This window comes from Seriola aureovittata, chromosome 3 (assembly GCF_021018895.1).
Source record: "Seriola aureovittata isolate HTS-2021-v1 ecotype China chromosome 3, ASM2101889v1, whole genome shotgun sequence".
In the NCBI taxonomy this organism is placed as follows: domain Eukaryota; kingdom Metazoa; phylum Chordata; class Actinopteri; order Carangiformes; family Carangidae; genus Seriola; species Seriola aureovittata.
In genome coordinates, this window is record NC_079366.1 from 11916138 (window position 1) to 11929468 (window position 13331).

At 39.2% G+C, this 13331-nt stretch overlaps 1 protein-coding gene across 1 annotated transcript in view; it reads right to left on the reverse strand.

Annotated features, from left to right (window-relative positions):
• Window positions 1-13331, reverse strand: part of LOC130166780 (zeta-sarcoglycan) — a 341932-nt gene that overhangs the window by 31704 nt on the left and 296897 nt on the right. The gene's annotated exons all lie outside the window — the stretch shown is intronic.

The window sequence follows — 13331 nt, forward strand, 5'->3', positions numbered from 1 at the left end:
GGATATAGATAAGGGAAGAACAAATACAGAGTGCTGAAGATATAATTCGATAAGTAATTGCCACAGCAGAACATATCAGGATTAACACAACAGATAACAAAATACAGAGAGACAGTGTGTCCTCGACGAGAGAGATTTACAGGTTAGAGGTGTATCTGCAAGTGTGCAAGTTTAGCTGTTCACATTATTGGTGATACAGATGGAAGAACATATGTTGGGAAATGAGATTGTGAATGTCACTCTGTTCCCATAAAAACTGACAAAGTGCCCCTGGGAAAGGCACCTAAACCCACTGTTCCACTTTAATGTAGAGAAACTACTGCCTCAACGGCATTTTTGTGCTGATAATATGAAAAAGGCTCGCGGCACAAAGTGTGCATTTTTCCATCTCATGAGAGGCTCTATTCAGCTGGCGGTGATGTACTGCGATCCTCTTATTGATAAAATAAAACATAGTTCACATTAATCAACAACAGCAAACATTGGAACTGTATGTTGCATTTAGCACAGGTTATGGTCTTTTATGAGGAATTTTGCTTTTAGTGTTTTTTGTTTATTTGTTTATTTCCTTTTTGTAACCAAGGCAAAAAGGAGACTTCTTGCCACATCAACAACCTCACCTCCCCTTGATGCCAAGTTCAAAAGAAAAAGAAAAAAAAAAAAAAGCTGAACATCTAACTTCTAACTACAAAGTACGCATCTTTTCATGTTGAAAAAAAAACTGCTGCATTACTTAAAGCAGTGACTTCCTCATCACTCATTGTTGACTTTTGTGAAAAAAAGGGTTGCCATTTTAAACAAGAAAAGAGATACATGAATAAAGTCCTACATGTGGTCATCTCCACACCAAATGCCAGCACAATTTTCCAAAGTTAGACATACTTTGGAAAAACAAGTTTTAAGTCTGTTACATAACAAGGCAAATCTACAGTATATGTGACTGGTCTGTTTGTCCGTGTAGGTTGTGCATGCAAATGAATGAATTTGTGTTTCTTTAGGAAAAGTGAGTATAGGCCTAAGCTGAATAAGTGAAGATAATGTGTGTTTCAAGAACGTGAAACTTTCCAACATGAGGTGCAGGGAGATGTGACCGGCTTTTAATCTTTCATTTGGAGCTTGAACTGCAGTGAACATCGGTGAAAAGATGCATAATTCTTTTAGGTTTGGTTGAAATTTGTGATACATTGATGAAAAAAGGACGACAGAATACATACATACAGAATTAGAGTACATTATAATAAGTGAGAGATGAAACTTGAGAGAAGATAGCAAAGACAGACATCAACAGGTTAATACATAGATTAATAATATAGGGTAGTTCATACCCTCCCCCTAGTGGAAAGAAAGAGAACAAAAGAAAGCGAAAACACAAGAGACAGAAAAAGGGATCAGGAGAAAGGGGAAGAGAAGGGGGAAGCAGAGAGAGAGAGGGCGTTTTGAAGGGGAGAAAAGAAAACCTAAGCAGAGGCAAACACAATCAGAAGATAAACTCTTTGCTTTTCTCTCTTTCTCTGGCTCATTGCCCGCCCTCCTACAGTCATCCTATCGGTTTTTCTCTCTTTCCTTCTGCCTGTCGCTCGCCTCCTGGCTGGAGTCTGGCGGCACTCGCTCTTTCTCTCTCAGTTGAAAACGTACAAACAGAGGAAGTCCTGCTGGTAAAAATGTAACACCTTCTCACCATTTTATCGTACTCATTTCAATTTTTTTGTTTTCTTTTTCACCCCTTCTCCTCCACGTCTCTCTCTTCATTCATTGCCATATTTGACTAGAACTATTTTTAGTCTACTTGTCCATATTTCACTCTCTCTTCAGCTCTTTTCACCCTCTCCCTCTGGCATCTCATTGAGATCAACTTTTGACAAGGTTAGCTGAATTCTGACTTTTAGAAAAATCTTAAAGTTAAAGTTAATCTGCTAACAGAGTGGAACATTTTCATCTCTCAAAAAGTGAAACTGGCTTTTTCATAAATTATAAAACAAAGTGATAATGATAACTTTCCTCTAAGATGTAAAAACTTCAACTTATATTCTTTGGCTTAAATAATAATTAGAGGTTGATTAGCCTTAGAAACTTAAATCAGCCTTTAAAGTTAAAAACTGAATATTAATCTGTGATTCATTACAAATAGAGAGGGTTCTGCTAACTTTGCTTGTGTGAGGTAGTTGAATCATTTGGGTGAAAATGAAGACAATAAGCTTATATTATCAACAACAAATTGAAATAAAACTTCAGTCTTACTAAATTTACACAACCATTCAGAGGAGATTTGTTTCCAAATGAAGATAACACAGTGATGGTGAGTTTTTCCAAGTAAAATTCCAAAGGCTGGTCTTTGTCACTGTGTTTTACTGCTTATTCTGGATGTTTATTTTTACTCTCTTGCCTTAAATTCCCACCATGAAGTCAGGTTTTTTCATAATAGTCTGGAACACAATAGAGCTGCTTGTTGCTGTGTTTGGATTAGGAGCATATGTGTGTGTGTGTATGCACATGGGGTGTTTGAATATCTGTGAGTGTGTCTTTATGTGTTTGTGTTTTCAGTATTTTCTAATGTTATTTATCTGCTGTGATTTCAGTGTCTAGCCAAAACAGCCTGTAGCCATTTGTAATAGTCTTTATCCACAGTGGAACATTTGGCTCTGTCGCAAAATCTGATATTAACAGCCGTCTATCTTTGCAACCCACACACACAAAACACACAACAGCTGAGCTCACTCTCGTGCGCGCACGTGTGCGCACACACACACACACACATGCACACACACACACACACACACACACACACACACACACGCGCATGCACTTAAAGTCACAAGGAACAGATGCTTGGCAATATGGCAAGGTGACTGTTGAATATTTACTGGGTGTTGTTTTCACATATTCCCCCTCAAGATGTGTACAACAGTATTCAGTGATAAACAGCAGTTGATAAACAATAACAAACAAATATAAACAACAATCAACATAGGCAAACAGACAGATGGAACAACAATGTATACAGTTTAGTGAGGTGGAGCTCCAAAGCCCTGTGAGCCAATCCAAAAAAAACAAAAATCACATTAATAGGGGGAAATGACTTGTGGGAGAAGTTATCACAGTACAATCTTGCCTTACTCTTCATAACCAGCAATCAGAACTTTAACACAGTTAATTGGTGTGTAATTGCAGACTTTTAGCTGACACCAAACATCAGAGCAGCTTACAGGCCACCAACTATTGTGTGGAACATGCATTTGGTTTTCCTTTGCATCTTTGATAACTTTGCACTTGCTTAAGATTAGGGAAAGACTGAGAATGGTCTTGGCTAAATACTGAAAAGGACATAAAACAGGATGTGTTTACTTTATTAGCATATAACTAAAGCCACATTTTTTTCCCTAACCTTAACCAAAGTCCCTAAACATCTCTCAGGATGGACTCTGTTCTTTATGTACCCACCATCCACCCTGACCACCTACCTAGTGCAAAACTTGCTTGCTGTACTTCTTACAATAGAAAAAAAAAATGCCACTATTTCCATCAAAACATTTATCGAAACATATTTTGGGTATTTTTTTAGTAGGACATAAATGTTTTTCTCTTGTAGAAGACAAGGATAGAATGTGCTCAGTGTATGGCTTCATTTTTTTCTTGTTTTTGTTCACAAACCAAAACTGAACTGTGTGGCCCCTTTTCAATCTGATGTTTAATTGAGTTGCTGAGAGTTACTTGCTTGTCACAAGACATAATTTTAGTCTTCACTTCTTTCGGATGTGCTCTTTCATTGTGCTTTCAGATACAATCAGTTTTGTCCCTGCAATGTTTTAAACCAACCTCCCTACAAAAGGTTTCTCAAGAGTCAAGGTGATTAAAACACAAGTGAGACCCAGGCTATACCGATATTAAAATGGCGAGTATCTTATCTCAGCTTGATTGAATTTAGTACCTTCTACCCCAGCAATGTACTGCACAGCTGTATTACATTGGGAAGTATAAATATCAGATTGGGGTGCTCAGTAGTAACTGACTACAATCAGGACAGTGGACAAATAATTTGACTGGTACATCCATACTATTCACATCATTATCACATGAGACTATCTCCTACAAATTCAGGACCCTCATTACTGAGTGTCAACATCTGGGAAAATGTATTACATCAATCTGTAGAACATGACAGTCTAACAAATACACAAAAACACACACAGAAATTCAGATACCTTATAGATCGTTCCCATAACTGTGCTTGCTTTCCTTTACTCCGTCTCTCTTTGTTCTCAATGATTTCCCTGTGTGTTTAATCAATAAGAGACAAAACAGAGCAGGGCAGGGCTGATTGTCCTTGTTGTACCAATGAAAAGAGAGGTATTAGATGCATCCAAAATCCAATCCCAGGACAGCAAACTGTAGGAAAGGCTATGTGCTTTTTTAAAGAGCACAAATGCGGTTCTGGTTCACTTGGATGGTGATATCTCCAGTCTTTGACTAAAAGGCTGTCAAGACATTGAATACATTCTGAATTCATAGAGCACTTTCGACTTTAAACAACAATATTTTTCACATCAGGTAAATAATCCTGTTTTAAATTAGGCTTTGTAAGCAATAGTATAAGGTTTTCGATCTATAATCTACATTATAATTGTAGGAGACAAATAATACTCTTTGAATTCCTCTAAAGAGAGCACTGCTTGTGGTGAACACTGCTGAAAGTATGAAGGGAATGAAGAGAAAGAGGGAGACAACAAAGGTTGAAAACAGCGCCTAAAGTTTTTTCTGCCAAACTTGCAATCGATCCCTGTATCAAGTTGACCCTAGGCACAAAAAAAAGAAAACAGGTATTGTTGAAAACCATCATGCAAGTGAACTGCTATTCTTTAAGGGGAACTGTAGTGTGAAGAGAGGCTTTTCCCAAAGGCACATTTCAAAGAGAATGTGACTCATTCTTAATTTTAATGATTTCCAATTACTTTGACACAAACCCCAACTTTTTAATCAAAAAACAGCTAGGGGCGGGCTTACTTCGGAGTTTTTTGGAGCTAATTAAGCGGTGTACTTTGCGATCCCACACCATGCTCCTCCATCTGGCTGCTCACACGAAAACCTGGTTATATCAATTCTGCTCTGAGACTCCTTCAAAATAAGCGTGGGAAGTGGGCCTAATTTAGTTCACATTGTTGTTTCTACTAGGCATTTGAGAATTGTAACCTCAATTAAAACGTAAATGGGAAGTGTACTTTCCTAATGTTAAGGTTCAAGACACTTTGGGTTATTTGTTAAACCTCTGACTTTTGGCCATTTACGTACTCAAGATAATGAGAGTGCCATGTGCTTAGAATTACAATCATAATTTATTACTCTGTCAGTATCTGGTTAGACTAGTTTAAGTCTAGTTGAGCGGAAATGCTAAATATTTTTTCATAAAAACAAGAAAATTAAACTCACTACATATATATTCTGACCTCAACATCAACTTTGAGTTGTTTGGAAACTTATTCAGAGTTGACTGAACTGTTGGATATGTGGGTGAGGGAGGGGAGGAAAATGGAAGGCCTACAGGGTGAATCATTTCCTCATTCTCTACTTCAAGGACTCGTAAAATTTTACAGTCTGTAATTGGGTTAAATTAGAAGTACCCCAAGGACCCAGGGCCATTAAGTTGTATTAGTAGTCTTGCCATTTAGGGACCTACTAGAGAGAAACATGCATAACAACTTTTGGTCCCAAACTCGAATCAGAAAACCAAAGCATTACATTTATTTCATAGGTTAGGATGAAGAAGAAACTGTAAGGTGGAAGAACTGGATGAAACAAAGGCAGAGTAAAAGCACAGTTCCCTCTACACATAAAGGTCAGTCTTTTATTTGCTGGGATGGAGAGGTGGGTGGCAGAATTGAGGGCGGGGAGGGATGCCCTTAATTTTGTTTAAAGCAATAGATCTCTGTGTGTTCAGAGCCCTGCTGACTATCATTCTTGCTTTTTAATCAGGTAGCATTTTACACCTGGGACACTAGGTGAATGCAATTAACAGCATTTACCCGCCCACTAAGAGAAACCAGCAGCACTCCTGAGGACCAGGATTGAAAACCACTGGATGACACAATGAGAAGGACAGAAAAAAAGGATGGAGACAGACAAACTGCCTCCGCCCAAGCTACTTTCAGAAGTTGACCTCGCCATGGGATCTGGTTTAATTTGGATGGAAACAGAGAGATGGACACAAGGCCAGAGAATAAGAAAGTCTGACCCTGTAAGGATATGATCCCCCATGAGAGGGTTCTTGAGCAGAGATGGTGATTAAAAAAGCTACGAGAATATAAAATAGAAACCACAAAAGACAAAGGCACAAAACACATTCTCATTAATAGAAACATCCTGAGGGAGTAGTTATTGAGGGGAGGGAGGGTTAAACACATTCCAGGTCTTACTCTCATTGCTCTGTGTTGGGTAGGTTAGTGCCTTTCTCTGAAAATTTTCCACTTGGGAATGGCTGAATATATACAGCAGATCTCACTCTAAGGTTTTCCCCAGCCAGTTACAGGGGTTGATCTAATGACTGGGGCATTGGGATCCTCTGTGCATTAGTTACAAAATCAAGTAATCAAATATTTTGCTATTATTCGGAACAAAAACATGCTACTAATCACACAATGCATGAGAAATATACAATTTGTATAAAAATGATGATTCTAGTAACATGTTCAGTAATCACTCACTCACTCACTCACTCACTCACTCACTCACTCACTCACTCACTCACTCACTCACTCACTCACTCACTCACTCACTCACTCACTCACTCACTCACTCACTCACTCACTCACTCACTCACTCACTCACTCACTCACACACACACACACACACACACACACACACACACACACACACACACACACACACACACACACACACACACACACACACACACACACACACACACACACACACACACGAGAATCTTTGGGGTGAGATCTGTAAAACTTTGTGTGGACAGGATATTAAACATGCTGTTCAACCTTGCCTGGTTACACTATATAGGCCTACACCACAATAACTCTCTCCTTTGTCTAGTATTAGTAATATCCTCTAAAATGTCAGGCATCAGAGCAGCCACTGTGATTCAAACAGACTGTTCACACAGAATATGTACAGGTACGTAAAGTGTGCGAAAAAGACTGATACTTCAAAAGATGCTTTCGTTGAGACTTCCTCTTTCTATGCCCCATTTCTAGTACCAAAATGTTTGTGTGGAAATCATGTAGAAATACAGATGTGTGCTTTGCTTCATATTGTGTAAAAGCTGGTGTGTAATTTTGGTATATTTTTTTTTATTTCTGGCTTGATATGTGAGGAACTTATTGTCCCAAGCCCACTTTTTCCACTGTTGCCCTACAGTATTCTACCCTTCCTAAATAAAATCCTTTCCCATGCCCCTGAGTCTGATATAACTCTGCAGTCCTATCTATCCTCAGGTAAATACATTGAAATAGAGCGAGGGATAGGGGAAGGGGCATGGAGCACAAATCCTTCCCTGATGCCCTTGGCTGTGTTAGGGCTAACTCTCCCCAGGGTGCCTTCGGATGACCCCAGGCCTGGGATAGAGGAGGAGAAGGCCTAGAGGGAGGGATAAGAGGATGAAAGAGTGGATAGAAATGGAGATATTGACTGTGCAGCAGCTTCTTTCTCTCTCCTGTGGACCCAAGCATCAGATGAATTTAGAGACCTGTGGTAACCCAATGTCCACTAGCGTCAGCATGGTGATGTTGCTGTGTGAGACTGCTCAAACTGTCTTGGTCCGGTAATTGTTGATTGATTTTTGTCTCTCTGTTGAAATAGTGCTCTTCCCTGCAGTTATTTTTGCAGTGGTGGTGCCCCTGTCACACAGGTACACACTTCGTCCTCCTCTGGATTATGTTTCTTTATGTGTGTTACTGTCAAGGTGCCTATTGTACTATAATCTCAAAGACTCAGTTTGAGTATTTTGTTCTTCAGTTTCTTCACTTAGCCTCCTTTGTGATATTCTATTTTTATCTGCTTTTTTCCACTGCCCATTCATCGTCTTCTTTTGTGGTTCTTCCCAAGATATCTAATTTCTTCCCCTCACTTAACTTCTTTCGAAGGTTTAACTTGCCCAGTTGAAGGAAGGGTCTCATTGTCCCATTATTTAACATCATCCTGTGGAGCCCCTTTGAGTCAGTAACTGTGCTTCAGGGCAAGACAGATAAGCTGGACTCCATTTCCTTTTTGATCCCTCTCTGTTTCTGAACTTTTGCTGCCTGAAGCATACAATACGATGAGGTGATCGTCAGTCATTTTTATACATTGTAATATATTGGAATTTTTTGCCAGTGATAGTTTTCCTACAGAAAAACCTATGCAACCTCCAATTCATCAGCAGGAACTCTGTATGTCTTTAGTGCCCAGTGTGAAATGCAGTGCCAAAACACCAAAAATGGACACAAAAAAGAACCTTGGGGATTAGTACTGTAGACAGAACTAAAATAAGTTTTAAATTAAAAGTATGAAGATTAAAACACCATCAAAACTGCATGGCTGCCTGACTGACTGTCAATCTAGCTTTCCAGCCACTTGTCCCTCTTTACGTCAGTCTCTGTCTACACCTTTGGCAGCTAGCTGTCAGTGTTTATTGAGTGATTTCAGGACTCCTGTCACTCATTTTTCAAAAAAAACATGATATTTTTTTTATGGAACACTAACACATACTCCTTGTCTCGCCGCATCTTGTGTTTATTCAGTGTGACTCACTTTGCTGTCCTCTCTACTTGCCCTTTCTCTCATCTCAGGAATTGTGGATAAAGAAAGTGATGTCCGCCCTACCAACAATGATAAGAACAGCAGCAACAAAGATGGACATTATCGTCTCTATAAAAATAATCACATCCCAGTGAAAATGAAACTGTGAAATGAATGAAAAGGTAGAGGTGGGAAGAACAACAGATATGAAATAATATGGTTTGCCAAAAAATGCCAGTGATGAATCTTTTAGATAATCTACCTGTCGATCAGTGTCAAGAGTGAGTTACATCAGAAAAAGGCAAAGGTGTTAGGAGGAGAGAAAGAAAGTCAAGTCTCAAAAACAAGAAACAACAGGAATCATGGTTTATTCTCTGAGTTAAGGAGGCTATAAATATTGAGGACAGCCTGAGGTTGGAGCCACAAATCACAGTGGATACACATCCACGGTCATGGAAACAATCAACAATCAAAGCTTACACAGTACCTTAAAGATAACAGGGCACATGTTTGAAGGTCTGTTTATAGTTTGATTGTCTCTGATTTGGTCAAAATGCAGCACTTGTACAAAGATGGTTTTGGTCCTGATTGATTGGTTTGATTAAGGCCACATTCGGACCAATAACGGCACTGCACTGAAAGACATGGCCTCTTCATTCATTTCAAGCACACCACTGTGATGGTGCAACAGGAGCTCTTCAATCCTGTCTCCAATGAGCAGAAACTATTATGCTGTGTATTTGTGCCTGAAAAGCCTTCAACACTATGTTGTTGTCCCTTCACTTAGGCAAACATTTCTGCCTTTTAAGTGTCCAGTAAATCTTGTCATCCTTGCATGTGGGAACATTTCTTGTCCACCTAAGGCTGTACTCATACTGTTGTTGTATTTGTAGTTAAAGTGCTACCTCAGCCAAATGTTGTGCTGATAATGAAAAGCAGCTTTATTATCAACGACTTGCTGCTGCTATCAGTTAAGAGTACCAGCTATACCTCCTCAACATTTAGAAACTCCTACAACACAGACATCTACTACCAACTTTTCTACAGCAACTTCATCCATTTTCAGTCTGTTTGTTGTTGTTGTTGTTGACTGCCTGTGTATTGTCAGTCCTCGCATCTTTTTTCATGTTATTTAGTCAGTCACTGTCATGAATGCTTCTCTGAGATGTTGAACTGTGCTGCTTAAAAAGATGCCAGCCACAGCACTTTTCCAAAGCGACCGCTTTTTGTCTGCCTCCCGGCCGCTCCCTGTACACCTTAAAGTGGAAAAGCAGTTTGACAAAAAAAGAAAAAGAAAGAAAAGCAGGATAGTGTGAACATGGCTTACAGCGATCACACCAGAGGCTTTGAAAATGCATGCCATAGCGTCCTAGAGTGTTCTCTGGAAAGCAGGCTGCTGAGCATTTTGTTTTTGTGCTACTAGCATAACCCAGTTTCAGCACTGTGTGTTGTGCATTCATGTCTCTTACGTTTCAGTCACATCCACAGTCAACTGTAATATTCCTGAAGCATTTCAAACAGTACTGATAGAAATCTTCAGTGAATCTGACTGTGGTCATTGCAATTGGCACATTACATGACCAAAAGCCATAGTTACCTCTACTTTGACTCAGTCACACAGACTGAAAACAAACAATGTAAATGCAAACACATTCATGTTTTTTTTTTCTTTTTTTTCTTTTTTTTGGGGGGGGGTGCAAGTCTTCTAGTTTTCAGGAAATTGAAATGCACGATTGGAGTCGTTTGATTCTTTAGCTTGTCAAGTGCTTATTCCCCATATTCAACTTGCCATCAAGTCGCTGTTTGCCCAAATATAACTTGATGTTAAGCGTCTGATCCAATCTTTCATCTACTCTTTCCAGTCTGCTGCATTGTTAATTCTTTTCCCAGCATACAGTCAAGCCACACTACATAAAAATCACAATGTGCAATAGTAAAACAAACAAACGAAATATGTTTTCATCTACTGAAATAAGGGTTTTCTTGGCAGGAACTTGTTGACCTGTAAAATATCATGTGTGTACAGTGTGTGTGCCATCTATCCTTCTTTGTTTCCCTCTTTTCTTCTCCTCCTTTCTCAATGTTAAACTGTAAGATAGATCATTAGCTTTAAATGGACTTTGGCCCGCTCATTACATGTTCCATTTACCTTCACTACAGACAAAGGGGGGTGGGACATGTGGAAAGATCTAGATAAAACAGAGATGAGGACAAAGATATGATGATAAAAAGACACACAGATAGAAAGACAAAAAGAAAGTTCCAACCACAAAGGGATTAAAATCTTCAGAGGAAAAGTGCCTGTGAATTAGTGAAAAGAGAAAAGAACCTGCACTTTCCTTTTCTTCATATAATCTGGACAAGTAATGTGACATATCTGTTCATTTTGAATAAACCTCAATTAAAACCTGGAAAAAAAACCATCATGATAATGACTACACTTCAGTCTGTTTCTTTATAACTGACAACAGAGAGGGGGGAGTATTTGAACCATTTATTGCCTTTTTGTCAGTATTATTTTTCTGTGCTTTTCATTAACCCTGCATTAGGTGTGTGTGTGTGTGTGTGTGTGTGTGTGTGTGTGTGGTTTCCACTTCATGCATGTCACTTCCTGTTCCTGATGTATTCATGCGGTTGCACTGACAATGCTGCGTGTGGGGTGATGAGTTGTTTCGAGCACGCAATATATTTGAGTTTTTTATGTGTTTTAATTCATTAATTCTGTGTGTCTGTGCACAGTTGCTTTTACTTTGTGCTTTCAATGGTATGTTTGTATTTGTGTCTATTGTCCATGTGTTTATAGATGTCCATATATTCATACTGTGAAGTGAAGATGACATGATGATGATGTCAATTCGGAAAAAACTGATTCATTCAGTGTTTTTTTTTTAACAGTAATAATTTGTTTTATGTCAATCCACAGGGGTGTTACTGATGTAAAATCTGTTAAAACTGATGAAAATCAAAGCAGGACAAATGTTAGGATTTGCTGCGTTGAATTTATAACACCAGTCACTGCAGTGGTTCCTTTCCTTTCTTCACCTTGGGCCTTCATCACAGGTTTCATCGACTTACTTATCTGCACTGACCTGTCCATTGACCCAATGTTCTCGCGCCTCCTTCCCTCTGTATCTTTCCATCCCCACCTAACCCCACACATCACTTCTTTGCTTTCTTCAACTCATCTAACTCTTTCTGGTTCACCCAGTCATCAAAACATCTCCTCCCTCTCCTCTCCTTTGATCCCTCAGCATGCATGGGGTCCTATTTCCTCTACTACCCATTTTGCTTTACTTTCAACCACTCTTTTGTCTCTCCCTGTCTATCCATCTCATACCTGTGTGTCAAGTCATCTCAATTTCTCTCCGTTCCTGAATCCTATTTTATGTCTGACGCATTTCTCTTTTCTTTTCCAAGTTATTGCTTGGAATCATAACATGACATGACATAGCAAGAGAAAGGAACGACTGGAGACTGAGAGAGAATGAACACATTTGGCAAGAGGCCCTTACTGGATTCAAACCCAGGATTTGGCAATCACAAGATACAGTTTTACTGAGCCACTGTGCCGCCTCTCAGTCTTAGTTTTCATACGCTGCATACAAAGCACTGCATAGAAAAGATGTACATTTAAGGTTGCATGAATACATGCAGACTAAAAGAATGGCACAAACTGAAGGATGTGGCCTTCATTTAGACAATGCTAAAAAAATAAAAGTCATACAACCACTTAAGTGAGCTAACATTCACCTTGAGCAGGTAAATTACTCAATGTGATAAAATGAAACGAATATTAGCTTCAACATGAACTCTATTAAGATGTCTGTGAATGTTTTTAAGATGAAGAAGCCATTGACAGTGCTGCTGCTGTGCTTGATGCAAACTGATTAAATGCTTGATTGAATAAAGACATTAAACACTCAAGAAGAGCACCAAGCAATCAGTGCCGTCTTAACAATTCCCCACATTAAAAAATTCATAAAGTCTGGCCTCTCATGTGGTGTCATCAGCCTACCCAAACACTGTCTAAACAAATTCACAGTTTCATTCTAAAGCCAGACAATAAAAAACTCAGTAGGTCTTGAACTCTTTGGTTCAAAGTTTTAAACTTATATTTTCCACTTGTCTCAAAAGATATGAATTTTTGCAATCCCTGAATGTATTCATATTTTTGCCGTATCACATTATCTTCTGCTGCTATGAGTCAATGTCGCTGCAGGAGCCATGTCGATTTAATCTATTCTTCTGTACCCTAACTCCCATTCCCTCCTCCCATACTTTTTCCCTCTGACAATCTCCTCTGCCCTCCCTCTTCTCTTTCCTCTATCTCTTTGATTGTCCTCTTCATCACCCCTACCCCAGCCCTGCTTCCTCTTCTATCCCACCTGTTTAATGTCTGATCTCAATGTCTTTTTTTTCTTCTCCCTTTATTCAGTCAGTTATGTCTGTTCCTCCATTCTCTACTACTTTCCCTCTTGCACAACATGCAGTGCATCCTGGATTTCACTGTGTCTTATAACTTCTTTGTCTTCCCCTTCATTCCTCTCTCCACCTGCATCTCTCTTCTTTCCTGCCTCTCTTTTTGAGTTTTCCTCTCTGAC